The sequence below is a fragment of the Lygodium microphyllum genome, chromosome 14 (assembly GCF_053477565.2).
Source record: "Lygodium microphyllum isolate KBCC chromosome 14, Lygodium_microphyllum_v1.1.10, whole genome shotgun sequence".
NCBI lineage: Eukaryota > Viridiplantae > Streptophyta > Polypodiopsida > Schizaeales > Lygodiaceae > Lygodium > Lygodium microphyllum.
The window spans coordinates 66,643,031-66,657,101 of NC_141148.1; the positions used below are offsets into that span (position 1 = coordinate 66,643,031).

General features: G+C 41.0%; 1 pseudogene across 1 annotated transcript; it reads left to right on the forward strand.

The window, feature by feature from the left end:
* Positions 1–654: 654 nt before the first annotated feature.
* Positions 655–3,559, forward strand: LOC148025684 (uridine 5'-monophosphate synthase-like; annotated as a pseudogene). Its single transcript, XR_015693004.1, has 4 exons — positions 655–679; positions 1,634–2,458; positions 2,980–3,094; positions 3,171–3,559. The product of XR_015693004.1 is annotated as a uridine 5'-monophosphate synthase-like (transcript).
* The last annotated feature ends 10,512 nt before the right edge of the window (positions 3,560–14,071 follow it).

Below are 14,071 nucleotides of genomic sequence, written 5' to 3' on the forward strand. Positions count from 1 at the left end.
ACAGTTTTCCAAAAACAGAAGGGGTTTATAAATGCACCTCATGTAAAATTTACATTAGGGGTCTTTTTATTAAACAAAATTCAGAAGCATACTTTTTTAGGGAGACAGGGGGGGGGGGGGGAGGGGGTGTGTGGGGTGGTAAGGGGATGAGTGGGGGGAAGATGGGGGGAGGGGAATCAATACTTAAAGGCATATATATTCTCACGAGACAAATATTTACAACTAGCATGTGGGAGGGGGGGGGTGGATTCTATCATAGCTTTTCATCAATGTGAATTTACCTTGTGTTCACATTAAAATCTAGAAAACTTCCAAGTTTGAGGATTATAGGCAACATAGGTGCTTTGTTGGGTGAGGCAAAGCATTCATAGTTGTTCCCTCTCCTTGCAATTTTATTGGCATTGCCCTTTAGGGCATATGCTAGTAAAATGGTGCATGGCAAGGTAGTGCATGGCTCCAAAAAATTAGACACACTTTATTCAAGTTAAGTGGCTCACTATCTTGAGTAAAGTGGCCCACTTTATGAGTTATGAGTTGTGGATATTGGAAAAAAAGAGTCCTTAAAATTAGGCATTGGCTACATCAAGGCATATTAGAAGTGTTGGGGGAGGGCAATCAAGAGGTTTCTCAACTCACTCAACCTTGTAAACTACCATGGATAGTGGTCGAAATAGAAGTGGTACAATAGTGTAGTAGTAAATCGCATCTTAGTATGGATAGCACCCCCCCTCTTTGCATAGAAGGCAAGAAGATCAGCCAATCATTGTCTTCCACTCATGTTAAGAAGCCACATTTGTAGAATCTAGGCTCAAGGATTATGGCTTTTGTAATGAAGATGTCATTGTGCATGATTTTCTTGGTTCTCTTATTGATGCCAAGGAAGATAATGCAGCTACTAAGTTGGATTTTCATCACTTTAGACATCGGTATATTTCCTATATCTTGTAGTGGAGCATATAACCTAAAGATAGGATCAAATTCATAATCTTCTTCTTCGTAGTCATCATCTTCCCCCAAGCGTGCTTTCTCTAGAACATTCCAAATTGACAAGTAGCAAAAGGAGACAAATACAATACAACTCAACTTTATCCATTGGGCCTGGTTTAGAAACAAAGCAATTAATGGTTTTTGTGAATTTTTTCTCAGTGGAAATTCTTGAATCCCTGCTCAAAACAAATGCTAGGGCTTCCATATGGGAGAAGAAGTAAACAAAAAACTATAGCTTGAGGAGTGTTCACCAAAAATCCAAGATTTAATGTAAAGTGAATTGAAAAAATTTCAAAAATACCCTCAATTTTTAAAGAAGAAGTTTTTAAACCTTGAACCCTTGAAAATTTTTAGTTATATTATGAAAAAATACATGTAATTTGATTCAAGAATCCTTCCAAAGTTATAAGTTAAAGGTTTTTGTATTTGCTACCAAAAGTATTTTTCATGAACACTGAGACCGAGATATTTTGCTACTTGTGACATTTCATAAATAGAACCAACAATCATTCTTTCATAATTTAAATAATTCTGCTAGTTAAGATGTGGTTGCATTAATGTTGTGTGTTACAAATAACGTAACCTTAGAGCTACAAGGGTATACTCAAAGTATCGAAATCTACTTGTTTGACATCAGTTTGTTGAGCTAACACAGAGAGAGAGAGAGGGCGAGCGAGCCACCATGGACATCTCTCCGAGCTCGACAAGCTTGTGCTAGCTCTTCATGAGGCTGAGGCAATCAAATTCAGGAGCTTCAAGCTCAAGAGCGACATCACCTCCCCCAGATACATCAACCTCCGTTTCATCGTCTTCTTCCCTGACGTGCTTGTGCAGGTTGCACAGGCCATCTGGTGCACCGTTTCCTCCCTCTACTTCGACGTCATCTGTGGCGTCCCCTACACCGCACTCCCCATTGCCACCGCCATCTCCCTCGCTCGGGCCGTTCCCATTGTCTTGCACCAGAAGGAGGTCAAGGACTACGTCACATGCAAGTCCATCGAGGGCGTCTTTTGCCCTGGCCAGTCCTGGCTAGTCCTTGAGGACCTCGTCACCAGCAGCGCCTTTGTCCTCAAGACTGTCGCTCCGCTCACTAATGTCTCACCGATGCTATTGTGCTGATCAACAAACAGTAGGGGGGCCGTGCAACCCTGAACCAGAATGGCGTGAAGCTTCATGCTGCGCTCGAGCCGACTCAGATGGTGGAGGTGCTCGTGTAGCATAGGAAGCTAAACGAAGATGTGGCTGCCTCTATGCAGCAGTTTTTGGCAGAGAAACAGACTTCCTTGCGAGGTCCAGCACAAAGGCAGGTTCCCCATCCTCCTAAGAGCAGGATGTCTTACAGCCAACGTGCTCTTCTTGCACAGAACGCAACAGCAAAGAGACGTTTTGAGCTCATGGAGAGGAAGAAGAGCAACTTGTCATTGGTTGCAAATGTGACACAACAGAAGAGTTGTTGGTTATATCTGAAAAGGTATGTATAAGCTTTTTTCATCAAGATGAGGATGGTAACTTCTTGTCTTCTGTCTGATGCTATGGCCTATTTATGTGTCCCTTTCCACTCACTTAGTATTGTTGTATTCGATTACATCCACTTGGAGAGAGGGAGACTGAATGCACTGCTGGTCATCACACATGTTGGTATTTCTGTAGCACTGTACTGTACATCTGATGCTTTCATTTATGGATCCTATTGCCCATTCATCATTCGCTTTTGAGTTCTTGTTCTTCACTATTTTCACGATTTGTCTTTTATCACTTCTGTTCATTTGTGCATTCTCACATAGTATAAAAAATGATTGTTTTTGCTGCTGTATTTACATTGATTACATGTCTGCAATCTTTGCATTTGCTGCTTCCCAACCTGCTTCATGTTGGGTGACCTATTTACCTGCTAATCTGAGCTGATGTAACCTACATTTTCTACTGTGGAGCTTCTTCTACAGCTGGATGACATCATTCTTGAATCATGAAACCTGTTTTCTATTGTTATAGATGGCTGCACCTTGTGTTTTTGCTGCTACACCTGTTGTGGAGAGCTGGGACTGCTTTGCAAAGGCTAATTACACTGTTGCCTGTGGTTGTGATCCCTTACTACTCCACTGTTTGGGTTGGTATCTGTGCTTTTTTGATTGTTTGTGTGAGATTGAACTGCGAGCTAATTGTTGAATTCTTGTGTTGTTCAGGATGATTGACCTGAAGTGCCCCATGTTTCTCTCTCTATTCTCTATTCAGTTAGAACAATAGTGAGATTTGATGGTATAACTTAACCAATAACACAAGCAATCGATCAATGTGAGCTTTTCTGTCCTTTACATTGATTTCAAGTTACATAATTGGAAAACACAACAGTTCAAGGAAAAACAAAATGTATGCCTTTTAATTGTTCCTTGGAACTTAAATATACTAACACTTCAAGTCCAGAGACCTTCTTGATGCAATAATTTGCTCCACATTAGTACAATCATCTAGACAAAGAGGAGCATTTCTTCAAGGAGCTGTCTGATTGGACCTGTGTGTGGTACAATTGAAGCCATCTTTACATGTTTCGGTTGTATATACTTATCTGGTGGATGCTGTCATGTGCAGGTTATGTGAGTTTACTATTGTAAAGGCCTTGGTTAGGAACATCACCACAATATTCGATCAAGGCAGTTGCAGTACGAGTTATGAGAGACTGAGGTATTCACCATCACTTGCCAAATATGTAATTAGTAGGCCCACCTCTTAACTAAGGGCAACAAAAGACCACAGCTAGGCTGGGCGCAGACAGTTGTCAGTGCATTAGTTAGTCAAGTGCATCTATGTCTAGTAGGTGCATTTTTTGCATCTAGAAAAGATGAGGTTGTCTAATAGGCTAGATGCAAAAAATGCACCTACTATAGTGGTTGCACTTATTGCATCTATGTCTAGTAGGCTGCTCACTGGAGTGGTTGCTAAAGCAGCCATTGGACAGACTCCAGAGTTAAAATATTATGTCAAAGGGATATTGGAGAATGTCAAATTCTTCATAGTGCTATTTGGTATTATAGAACACCAAGAAATCATAGGTTCAAAGGGGTGTTGAAGGGGGAGTCTCAAAGTATTGTGATCATCCATCATTCTTATGTGGATTATTGAACTTGTTTTCCTCTTTGTGGTGTCGTGGGCTTGAGATGTGAACATTGCTTGACCTATTTCAGCTTGTGCAAGGCTAGGATTTTGGTGCAATCTAGACAAACTTGTACTTAGAACCATCTCCTTAACTTGGATCACAATTCAATTGTTATGTTTGGGGTCTTTTAGATGCTAAATATTTTACTTGCAAAGTCTATTTGGATTCTTGAGTAGAAAGTTCAAAAGATTATCAATCTTGTTGTGAGAAGGGTCACTTCTAAGGAAATGCTAGGGCAATAGAGAAGGCACAATTTTTACAAGGCATATGGCAATACAATCTAATTGAATGCTCAATGAGAGAAGAGTGTATCAAAATGAAGTATGTACAAGGAGGCCTTTGATCTTCATGTCTGGAGGGCTAGGATTGGAGGTGAGTTGATGGAGTTAGAGATGTTGGAAATAGCTCCAAGAGGATGTTGCATTGAGACGAATCCCAAATGTAGTAGCAATAGTTAGACAATGATGATGGGGCAACTTGCACAGGCTAGAAATGGTGACATTTGAGAATGTGTAGTAGTGGATCACTTGAAAAGGGAAATGATGAGCAACATGTTTTGTAGAAAAGGATCATAGGATGTAGGTAGCCAAATTGTTTTGTGAGAGGGCATAATGGAAAGGAAAGTGAACTTGGAGAGAATAGAGGAGGCTTGAAAGAAACTTAAGAGTTAGAAGCAATAGTTAACAAGGTTGCAATAGTTAGCCCCAACATGCAGCTCGGAGCATTTGTGTGGGTGCTAGAGGGGGATGAGATAGAATGAGGAGGGCTGGATGAATGAAGAGTGGATGATGGATTAGTGGAGTGAGGGGGCAAGCTACCTATAAATGGGCAAGTTGTAGTCTCAACTAGTATATCAATCGACTAGGCCCAAAATATTGGCACCTAGGTGAGCTTGCCCATTGCCAAAGTGGCCATCACGATAGAAATGAAATGTATTGGTGCAACTTCCAATAAACACTTAAGCTCGGACACATAGGTAGGAGATGACGAGACATGATAGACATGATTGCTAATATCCCCTCTTAGATCCTAGATGTGGTGGGAGGCCAAAGAAGATGGACTAGATCCAAGGGTGGTAGGAGTGCCACTATCGATGAAGTCCATCAATGATGAATGCCAACCAAGAAATAAAAGAACAATAGGGACAAAGGGCCATGGAATAGGCATGCAAGTGGTATGGGATGGTATCTCAATGATGAAGGAAAGAGACCGTCACATGAAGAAAAGGCTTGTGGAGGATTGTAATCCTTGAAGAAGTTCCTCACAATCTTGGGTATCCCTCTCTAAAACACAAAGGCTAGGGAATCTAGAGTTGCATCTTTGATATTGTTCCCCTTTGAAAGGGATGGGGGTCCGAGGAAACGACCAAAATATATGGTGGGGGTGGGGTGGAATCTGTTGATGCATGGTACACAAATGGGAATGAAGGGGGCATCAGGAAACTACCTCAGAGGGCCCTTTACAAGAAGGGGCATGGAACCTATACAACTACAAATCCTATCAACTTGTCATAAGAATGGCCCTTGAAGAAGAATCTGTAGTGAGTATGGCTTTCTTGGTGAAGACAACTTAAGTACCTAGTCTAGTAAGGCCATGGATTGAGAGAAGATGAAATCCTAAGTTGAAAACATGTAGGATTTTCAAAATGGAGCTTGAAGTTGATGGTTGGGCGAAGGTGAGGGTATTTTTTCCAACACTTCTTTTGAAGGTGTGAGGTCTTCCCATAGTGTGGATACTTTGAATACCCGTTGTGGTTCCCTTTTGTATTTGTATCAAAGTCAGAAGATTACTTTGATTTCTTGGACCTCTTCTTCCCTTCCTTTTGCTTGCCTTGTCCTTCTCAAGAAAAATGATGGGATGGCATGCACTCATACCATATCAGGGAGATAGTAGGGATCACGGGGAGAAACACAGAGTGTATGGCAAGCACTAATATTTAAATCTAAGGTTCACTAAAGGTTGGGGAGTACTCCAAGTTGCAAATGGCCTAGGAAAGCTAATTATGGATGGGCACATTTAATTTTGGACTGAAATTAATTTTTTGAATGATTAAATTTGAAAATTAATTAGCAGCTGGATAATGCTGGAAAATGGGTTTAGAAGGCTACCACTTGGCAAAAATGCCCATGCAAACTGAAGAGACATTTTTGGGGGCTTGAGAGATGGATTTAGTTCACTCAGCCTCCTGCAAGAGAGAGGAAGAAGATATTGTTGGTCTGATCTACAGCCATTGGAGGACCATCTAAGGCAGCCAGGAGCAAAGAAATATCAATGTCCAGAATTGCAGCATCATTAGTAGTTACCCTCTACATGACCCAGCAATGTCACCCACGTAGTGATACCCACATGGTTATAGAGTAATGGGACTAGCATAAGTCTTAGCATAAGTCTTAGATGGGGGCTATTTTAGGATAAGCTAGGCTAGCTTCATTACTTTGGTATCAGAGCATTAGTTTTGATCCTGTCAGAAGTCATTTTCATGCATTAGATCTAGTTACGGTGACTAGGGAGTGAAAACCATAGTTAAAAATTAGTCATAGGAGTTAGTTCTTCCATAACCGTGGTCACACATGGAGATTTGTCACAAACTATGACTAAGATGGAGGTTCTTGGCATGAACTAGTGGATAATGGCGGGCTTCAGCTATTTTGGCAGGTTGTGACTAAAATTTTGACCAAAATCTTGGGTAACATGGACAAAATGAAAGCTACAGTCTTTAATGGAGACCAATCTTGAGTTACTTTTTTAAAAGACAGGGTTTCTTCTCTTTCTTCCAACTTTCTTTCATAGATTTCATGGAAAATTTCTACTCCTACCTTGATTTTATGACTTCTACCTTGCAAAAGCATTCCATACCAAGCTTCTTCATCAACTAAGCTTGCCAACAAGCATCATTTATGGTGGTTTTGCTTCAGATGTGTTGCTTGGTGTGGAGCTTTTAAAGTCTACAAGCAGCATTTATGGAGGTTTTGCTGCTTCAGCTGTGTTGCTTGCTGTAGAGCTTTCAAAGGTGTCAATGCACAAGAATTGTTGTTCATAGGGAGCTAGCTTTAAATATTGATGAAGGACAGGTAGAAGGTATCTTATACACTAAGCTTCCATCCCAGAACTGCACCCAGGAGAGACAGACATTAATGAGTTCAGGGGCAAACAAACCGTTCACTGTGTTCTATCTCATCAAATCAAGAGGCACTTGATCATTGGGACGCCATTTCTGACTGTTAGCTTTTATTCCAGACTGCACACAGGAGAGACAAACATTGATGAGATCATGAGTTCATGATTAGTCATTCCAAAATTGCATGCAATGACAAATACGATGAGGAGATTGAATAACTGGATAGATCATAAGATCTTCCTGTTCAATGTCACATTCGGGCGGCCATTCTCCAGATGATTCATGTTTGGCTTCAGCTACTTGTTCCTTTTCTTAGTAATCCTTCTCCTTTTCCTTTGCAAGCATACAAAGAAATCTGGACTAATGAGGCATCCTTTTGACCATCTTGCATCTTTGCTCGCCTTGACGTGGAGAAATTTGGACTGACGATGTATTCTTTGACCGACTTGCATCTTTGCTAGCCTAAGTCTGCGTCTTCCTGACAAGGGGAGTGTTCTGGCAAGAGAAGACGTCGAGTCCCGTAAAGGATGGATAAGTAGGTATTGGAGAGGATGAACCTATTGCAGATGGAGGTGCAGGAAATTGCTTCCCTTCACATCTCGATTGGAATTCTTGTGGCCATAAATGAAATGATTTAAGACGACCTCTGTGTTGTTTGTTTTGAGCACAGATTGGTAAGGAAGCATTAAATGTCTCCAAGGCAAGGCCAGAGTGGTTTGCTTGCATTTGGGGTTTGATATTGCAGGATTGGCAAAGTAGCGTTAATTGTTAGTGCAGGACTGGCAAGGCAGCATTAATTGTCTCCAAGGCAAGGCCAAAGTGGTGTGCTTACACTTGGGGTTTGATATTGAAGGATTGGCAAGGTAGCGTTAATTGTTACTGCAGGACTGGCAAGGCAGCATTAATTGTCTCCAAGGCAAGTCCAAAGTGGTGTGCTTGCACTTGGGGCTTAGGGAAGGAGGAATAGGGGTGCCATCGCCTGCCCCTACTTGGGAGGATCCTCCGAAAAACTGCCATGTACCAAGTAAATAACCAAAAGATTGCTCTCAGGAGGTTTTTCCTTACAGGATATGGCAAAGTCTGATGTTATGGAGGTCTTACTGAATGATAATTGTATTGATACATCATCTCAAATTCTTCCTAACCATCATAAAATGTCATTAGGATTTTCCATCATCAAGTGGATAGGTGTATAGGTCGAAGGCCCTTTACGGCCTCAAATAGGCTCCATGTGCTTGGAATGAGAAGATATACTCGTTTCTCCAAGGGAAGTTGGGGTATTGACATTCCTCTTCTGATCTCTAGTTGTATATCCACACCTTAGTTGGAGAGCATGCATTGTTCGTGCTTTATGTGGATGATTTTATCTTGATAGGTGACATATCTAGAACGTCATGTAGACTAAGGAGGCACTACAGGAGGTGTTCGAGATGATAGATATCGGTCTTCTCCATTTCTTTTAGGTCATAAGATTTACTAGACTCCAAGGGGGTTTTCATCTCCTAGTAGTTGTATGTGTAAGAGCTTTTGGCCACATTTGAGATAGATGGATATAAGGCCATTTCTACTCCTATGGATCCAAACTAGAAAGCTATGGCCTATGGAAATTCACTAATGGTGGATGCTTCCCTCTATAGACAGTTGATTGGGTCCTTGATTTGGCTTCTTAACACTTGGGTTGATTTATGCTTTCATGTAGGTTTGTTGGCTAGGTTAATTAGTGAACCCAAGGTGGTTCATTGAAAGCTTGCTATGAGGATTTTGTAGTTTCCGAGGGGGCGTTTGATCTTGTACTCATTATCCAAAGGGTATTGAAGATTCACCTTTGGTTCTCACGGGTCGGATGGATTCAAATTGGGTTGGAGATGTTGATCAATGGAGGTCAACCAAGTGTTATCTGTTGGAGTGGCAAAAAGTAGCCCACAGTTGCCCTTCCTTTCAGAAAGGTGGAGTATAGAGTAGTCTTCTACCATATGTGACTCAATGTCAAGATGTGTGATGATGCAGAGAGAGAGTAGGGTTTGCGGACATAATGTGTGTACAATAAACACTGAGAGAGAAGAGAGTCTTAGAAATACAAGAAGAACATGGTGATAATGCACTAAATCATGCTATGAGAAGAAAAATTGATACAACGGAGCGGAAGCTCTAAAGATGGCTAGTCGTAAAAGTAATGAAGTCAACATACTTATGTATTATTCTTTTTTATAGCATACAACCTTTATCACACTACACAATCCAAATGTATAAGACATGCTTTGGACATGTGGATCTTGGAGTCTTTTGTGTATAGCTCTATGTTACAATGCTATTGTAAAAGTTTCATAATATTAACATCATGTTTGGATATCCATCTTGGATCATTGTGAGACTTCCATGGCTAAAATACTATAGTATTATGTTTTAATTTGAATTGTACAGAAGGGGCCATGAGAATGCACATTCAATTTGAATTTTAGATTTACAGAGGGGATATAACTATTGACTTCAAAATTCACAAAAGGGGTATATAAAATAGTGAAAAATTTTTAAAAAGGGGTTTTTTAAGTATCCTTTGAACGCACGTTATATAGAGGGCTTCTATAAGGTGACCCCCCCGAGGTTGGTGGTTGAAGATTGACAATAACCTTGACTTTTGAGAAGTCAGTGGCAATGCCGTTCTTGGACACCACATGCCCAAGGATGTATCCATATTTCACCAAGAATTGGCACTTAAGGGAGCTCAACAAGAGACGATACAATCTGCATCATTCAAAGACTGCGTAGAGTTTGTCTAGGTCTCCCTCCAACTCAAGTGAACACACAAATCATCAATGAACACTTCTGACTTTCTCCTAAGCATGTCCTTGAAGATGCCACACATGAGCTGTTGGAACATGGCTAGTGCCTTTGTTAGCCCAAAAGGCATGACTATGTAGGCAAAGAAGCCCCATTTGGTAGCGAATGTGGTCTTATTCTTGCCATTGGGATGGACTTGCACCTGATTATAACCTGAGAAGCTGTCCAAGAAACTATAGGCTTCTTTGCCATCCACTCTCTCGAGCATATGCTCAACGTATGGTAGCGGATAGTTGTCTCTTTTTGTGGTAACATTGACTTTTTTATAATTAACACACACTTTGATTTTTCCATTCTTCTTTAGGATACTCACAATGGATTAAACTTAGTCTGTGTGCTCAATTTCATAGATGAATCTTGCTCTTAATAGCTTGTCTATCTCCTCCTTGATTGCATGAGCATGCTTGCGATTCATAGGGTATGGTCACTACTTAATGGATGTTGTGTCTGGTGTCATGCGGCTATTATGAGTCATTACACTCAAATCTACTCCTTTTAGCTCATTGAGGGGCCAAGCAAATATGTCTATGTTTTCTTATAGTAGCATAATGAGATCTGATTCTTCAAGCTTGATGAGGTTGTCAACTATAAAGAGAGGTCGGGGATTTCCCCCTTCTTTAGCCAAGTTGACTTCCTTGACCTTGACGGGCCCTTCTATAGGTTTGTTCACTTGTCCTTGCCTCTTGGTACCCAACAAGATCACTACTTTGTCACCTTTCTTAAATTTTGTGAATCGCTTCGGTAGATCTTGTGGCTTTTTTTGCTCTTCAACATTAGGCTCCCTAGGTTTCCTCTTTCTTTTCGCCTTACCCATCTACCCCTTAGGTGGACTCGCAGGTCCCCCTTGGCGCATTTGATCTTAGGCGGCCGTCGGGTAGCTATATTTGAGCTTACTTCTGACTTAGAGTCAAACTCTCCGTCTTCGCTCTAGAAGAGGTAGTTTCTCCTGGTGGTCATAGCTTCGAAGATGATTCCATCCTAATTAGTGGGGTGGCACTTGGTTGGGTGAGCCTCTCTCATTCCTAGTCAATCACTCCTATGTGCTCCAAGCATGTGCAATCACACTCTATCTACATGATTCCTCTCTCAATTCTAAATGTGCTCTCTTCTTACAGCTTGGAGTCTACTCGTATTTGCTCAATCTCATATCCATTAATATTATACTCTATCGTGTCAATCTCTTCCCCACTCTCTTCATTGGAGGAACAATAGTCCTCGTATTCTTGGAGCCCCATGAGGAACACCAAGGAAAAGGGAATTCTCTTGCAAGAAAATCTATATTGTAACATCAACAAGCTTTTATTTCATTCTTTTGATCATCAAAACAAAGAAAATAACAATTCTTCACGCAGCATCATAGTAGATATCTCCCACGGATTTGATAGAATCAACCATAATCTTCAACATATTCATAGAATCCACTAATATAACAAAGAACACAAAGGAATAAACCATCTTTGAATGGAAATCAATCACATATTATCCTTCTTCAATGTCTTCATAGTTCTCTCTCTCAATCTCTCATATACAGTTACACTGTTTTGATAGAATTGACTATCTCTGACTCGCTCTCTCTCTCTCTCTATCAATAATACATCATATCCTCACTAGAATTCTCTCATAATAACCCTCAATAATCCTTATTAGGTCGTGGATGCACCTCCCAAGAGGTATGTTTGATATGAAGAGTCACCAGAGCCACTACAGTGTCTTTTCACAGCTCACTACTGTCACTGTCACTTAGTCTTCTCTTAAGTCCTTCAACAGCTGTTTCTTCCACTTGTTTTAGCTCTTTTGAACTTAGATTCATCCTTTCCAAAGGTTAGAAAAATTTCCCAAAGTCACAAATACTTTCTACAGAACACTTACAGAAGGTCTACAGAACAGTTACAGTACAGTCCCAGAACAGCTATAGTACAGTTATAGTACAGAGATAGAGCAGAGACAGAGGCTCTACAGAGGGTCTATAGAAGGTCATTAGAACCTCATAACTCATACTCAAACCATTACAAACTCTAAAAAACTATTCAATAAGCTTTCAAAAGATCTCAATCTTCATCAATCATCAATCCATGCTTCATAGAGAAGATAATCAAAACAAAACAGAAGCTATACAGAATGTATACAGAACCAATCAGAACCTATCAAAACATCACAGAACCTCATATCTCCACTGAGAATCATCATGAACTTCCAAAACATAATCAATATTATCCAAAAATTTCTCAAATACTCCCATTAACAATCATACATCACTCTAAATCCATCAAAAATCAATCATTCAGTCCTAAAAAACAACAAAAATCAGTCAAAAATTTAGCCTTTTTCCACTCTCAACAACTCCTCATCCAAACTATCCTCGTCCAACTGCTTGTCATCTCCTAGGTTCCTACACTCCTCTTTTTTCTCATTCGTGGCCAAGGCCCAATCATACCTTAGGTTCAGATCATGTACCTTGGTCTATTCCTAGTTGGGTTCGTCCATGAGATCCTCAAGGGGTTTCAGATTAGCGGCTGGGTTGCCACCTAGCTTGTCCATCAAGTACTCTAAGATCTTGTAGAGCTCTCACTTTTCATTCGGGACATGGAAAGTGACAAGGTTGGGTCAGCTACAAAAGCTTCTAACCATCATGCATAAAGGTATTGAGGACTCATTTGTGGGCTTATTGGCTACCTTAGTGGCATGCTCATATTCCTCCTCATTGTTTGAGAATGGAAAATCGATTGTGGCTAGCACATGCATCCAATCCTACTCATCCTTAGGGCAAGGAATATACTTCATCACTACATGTAAGGTTTCCTAACTTGAGTGTCACCCTTTAGAATGGCAGAGATGGTATCCATGTCAATTGGCATGGTCCTCTAGGTATCCATCTCTACCCTTATTGCCTTTGTTATATTTCCCAAGAAGATCAGACCATTGATTGTGGCTAGCACATGCATCCAATCCTACTCATCCTTAGGGCAAGGAATATACTTCATCACTACATGTAAGGTTTCCTAACTTGAGTGTCACCCTTTAGAATGGCAGAGATGGTATCCATGTCAATTGGCATGGTCCTCTAGGTATCCATCTCTACCCTTATTGCCTTTGTTATATTTCCCAAGAAGATCAGACCATTGCCCCAGTCTTCTATGACTCATACATTTCGCATCTAGGGTTGGCCTAGCATGATGTCGTAGTCTACTCCCTTCATGACGATGAAATCCACTAAAAATTGGATTCTCATTAGTCACATTGATGTTATAGTCACATTGCCAATTGTCATGAAAGTTAAGTCATTGCTTAACTTTGATCCCATTAGCCAATGTGACATTGAACCTAGCGTTCTCGATGACATGTGGGTTATCCCCAGCCTAGAGCACTGTGTGGCTAAGTACAGTGACTCCTACCCCCGTGTCTATGATCCCTTTCCTTGTAGCATCTCTAGCACTAGGATGGGCAAGACCGCATGCATCTCTGTGCCTTCCTAGAAGGCATTAACATGTAAGGACTTAGATATTGAGTGCAGTGTCAAGCTTGGTATCTGAGTCACTGCATCAAGGTCATGTAGGTCAGCTATTCCATGCTTGATTGGTCCTTTTATACACTGCTTCAACTCTTGCCACAACGTTGGATGCTGCCTCAATAGGTCTCCTAAGCACAGAGTCACAGAGGTTAACACTAGCATCGCAAGAAGGTTGCCAGCTACCCGCTCCCCTCCTAACTCCATGCTTCTTGGCCAATGGTCTTGGTTAGCTTACTAGCCCCTCACGTCTAAGCTTTGTCTATGCGGTACTGCTTGTGGTGATCCATTTCTTGACTTTAGTCGAGTCGGTGAGACCGATGTGCTCACAATAGAGAGCTCATCAATATGATCATCCACTATGGGCTTTGCACCCTTTAAGTGCTCTTTACCTTCACTCACCCACTCCTTGACCTTATCTATGGTTTCAAGCTAGCATCTTGGGTTAGGGTACTCCCCAACCTTAGCACTC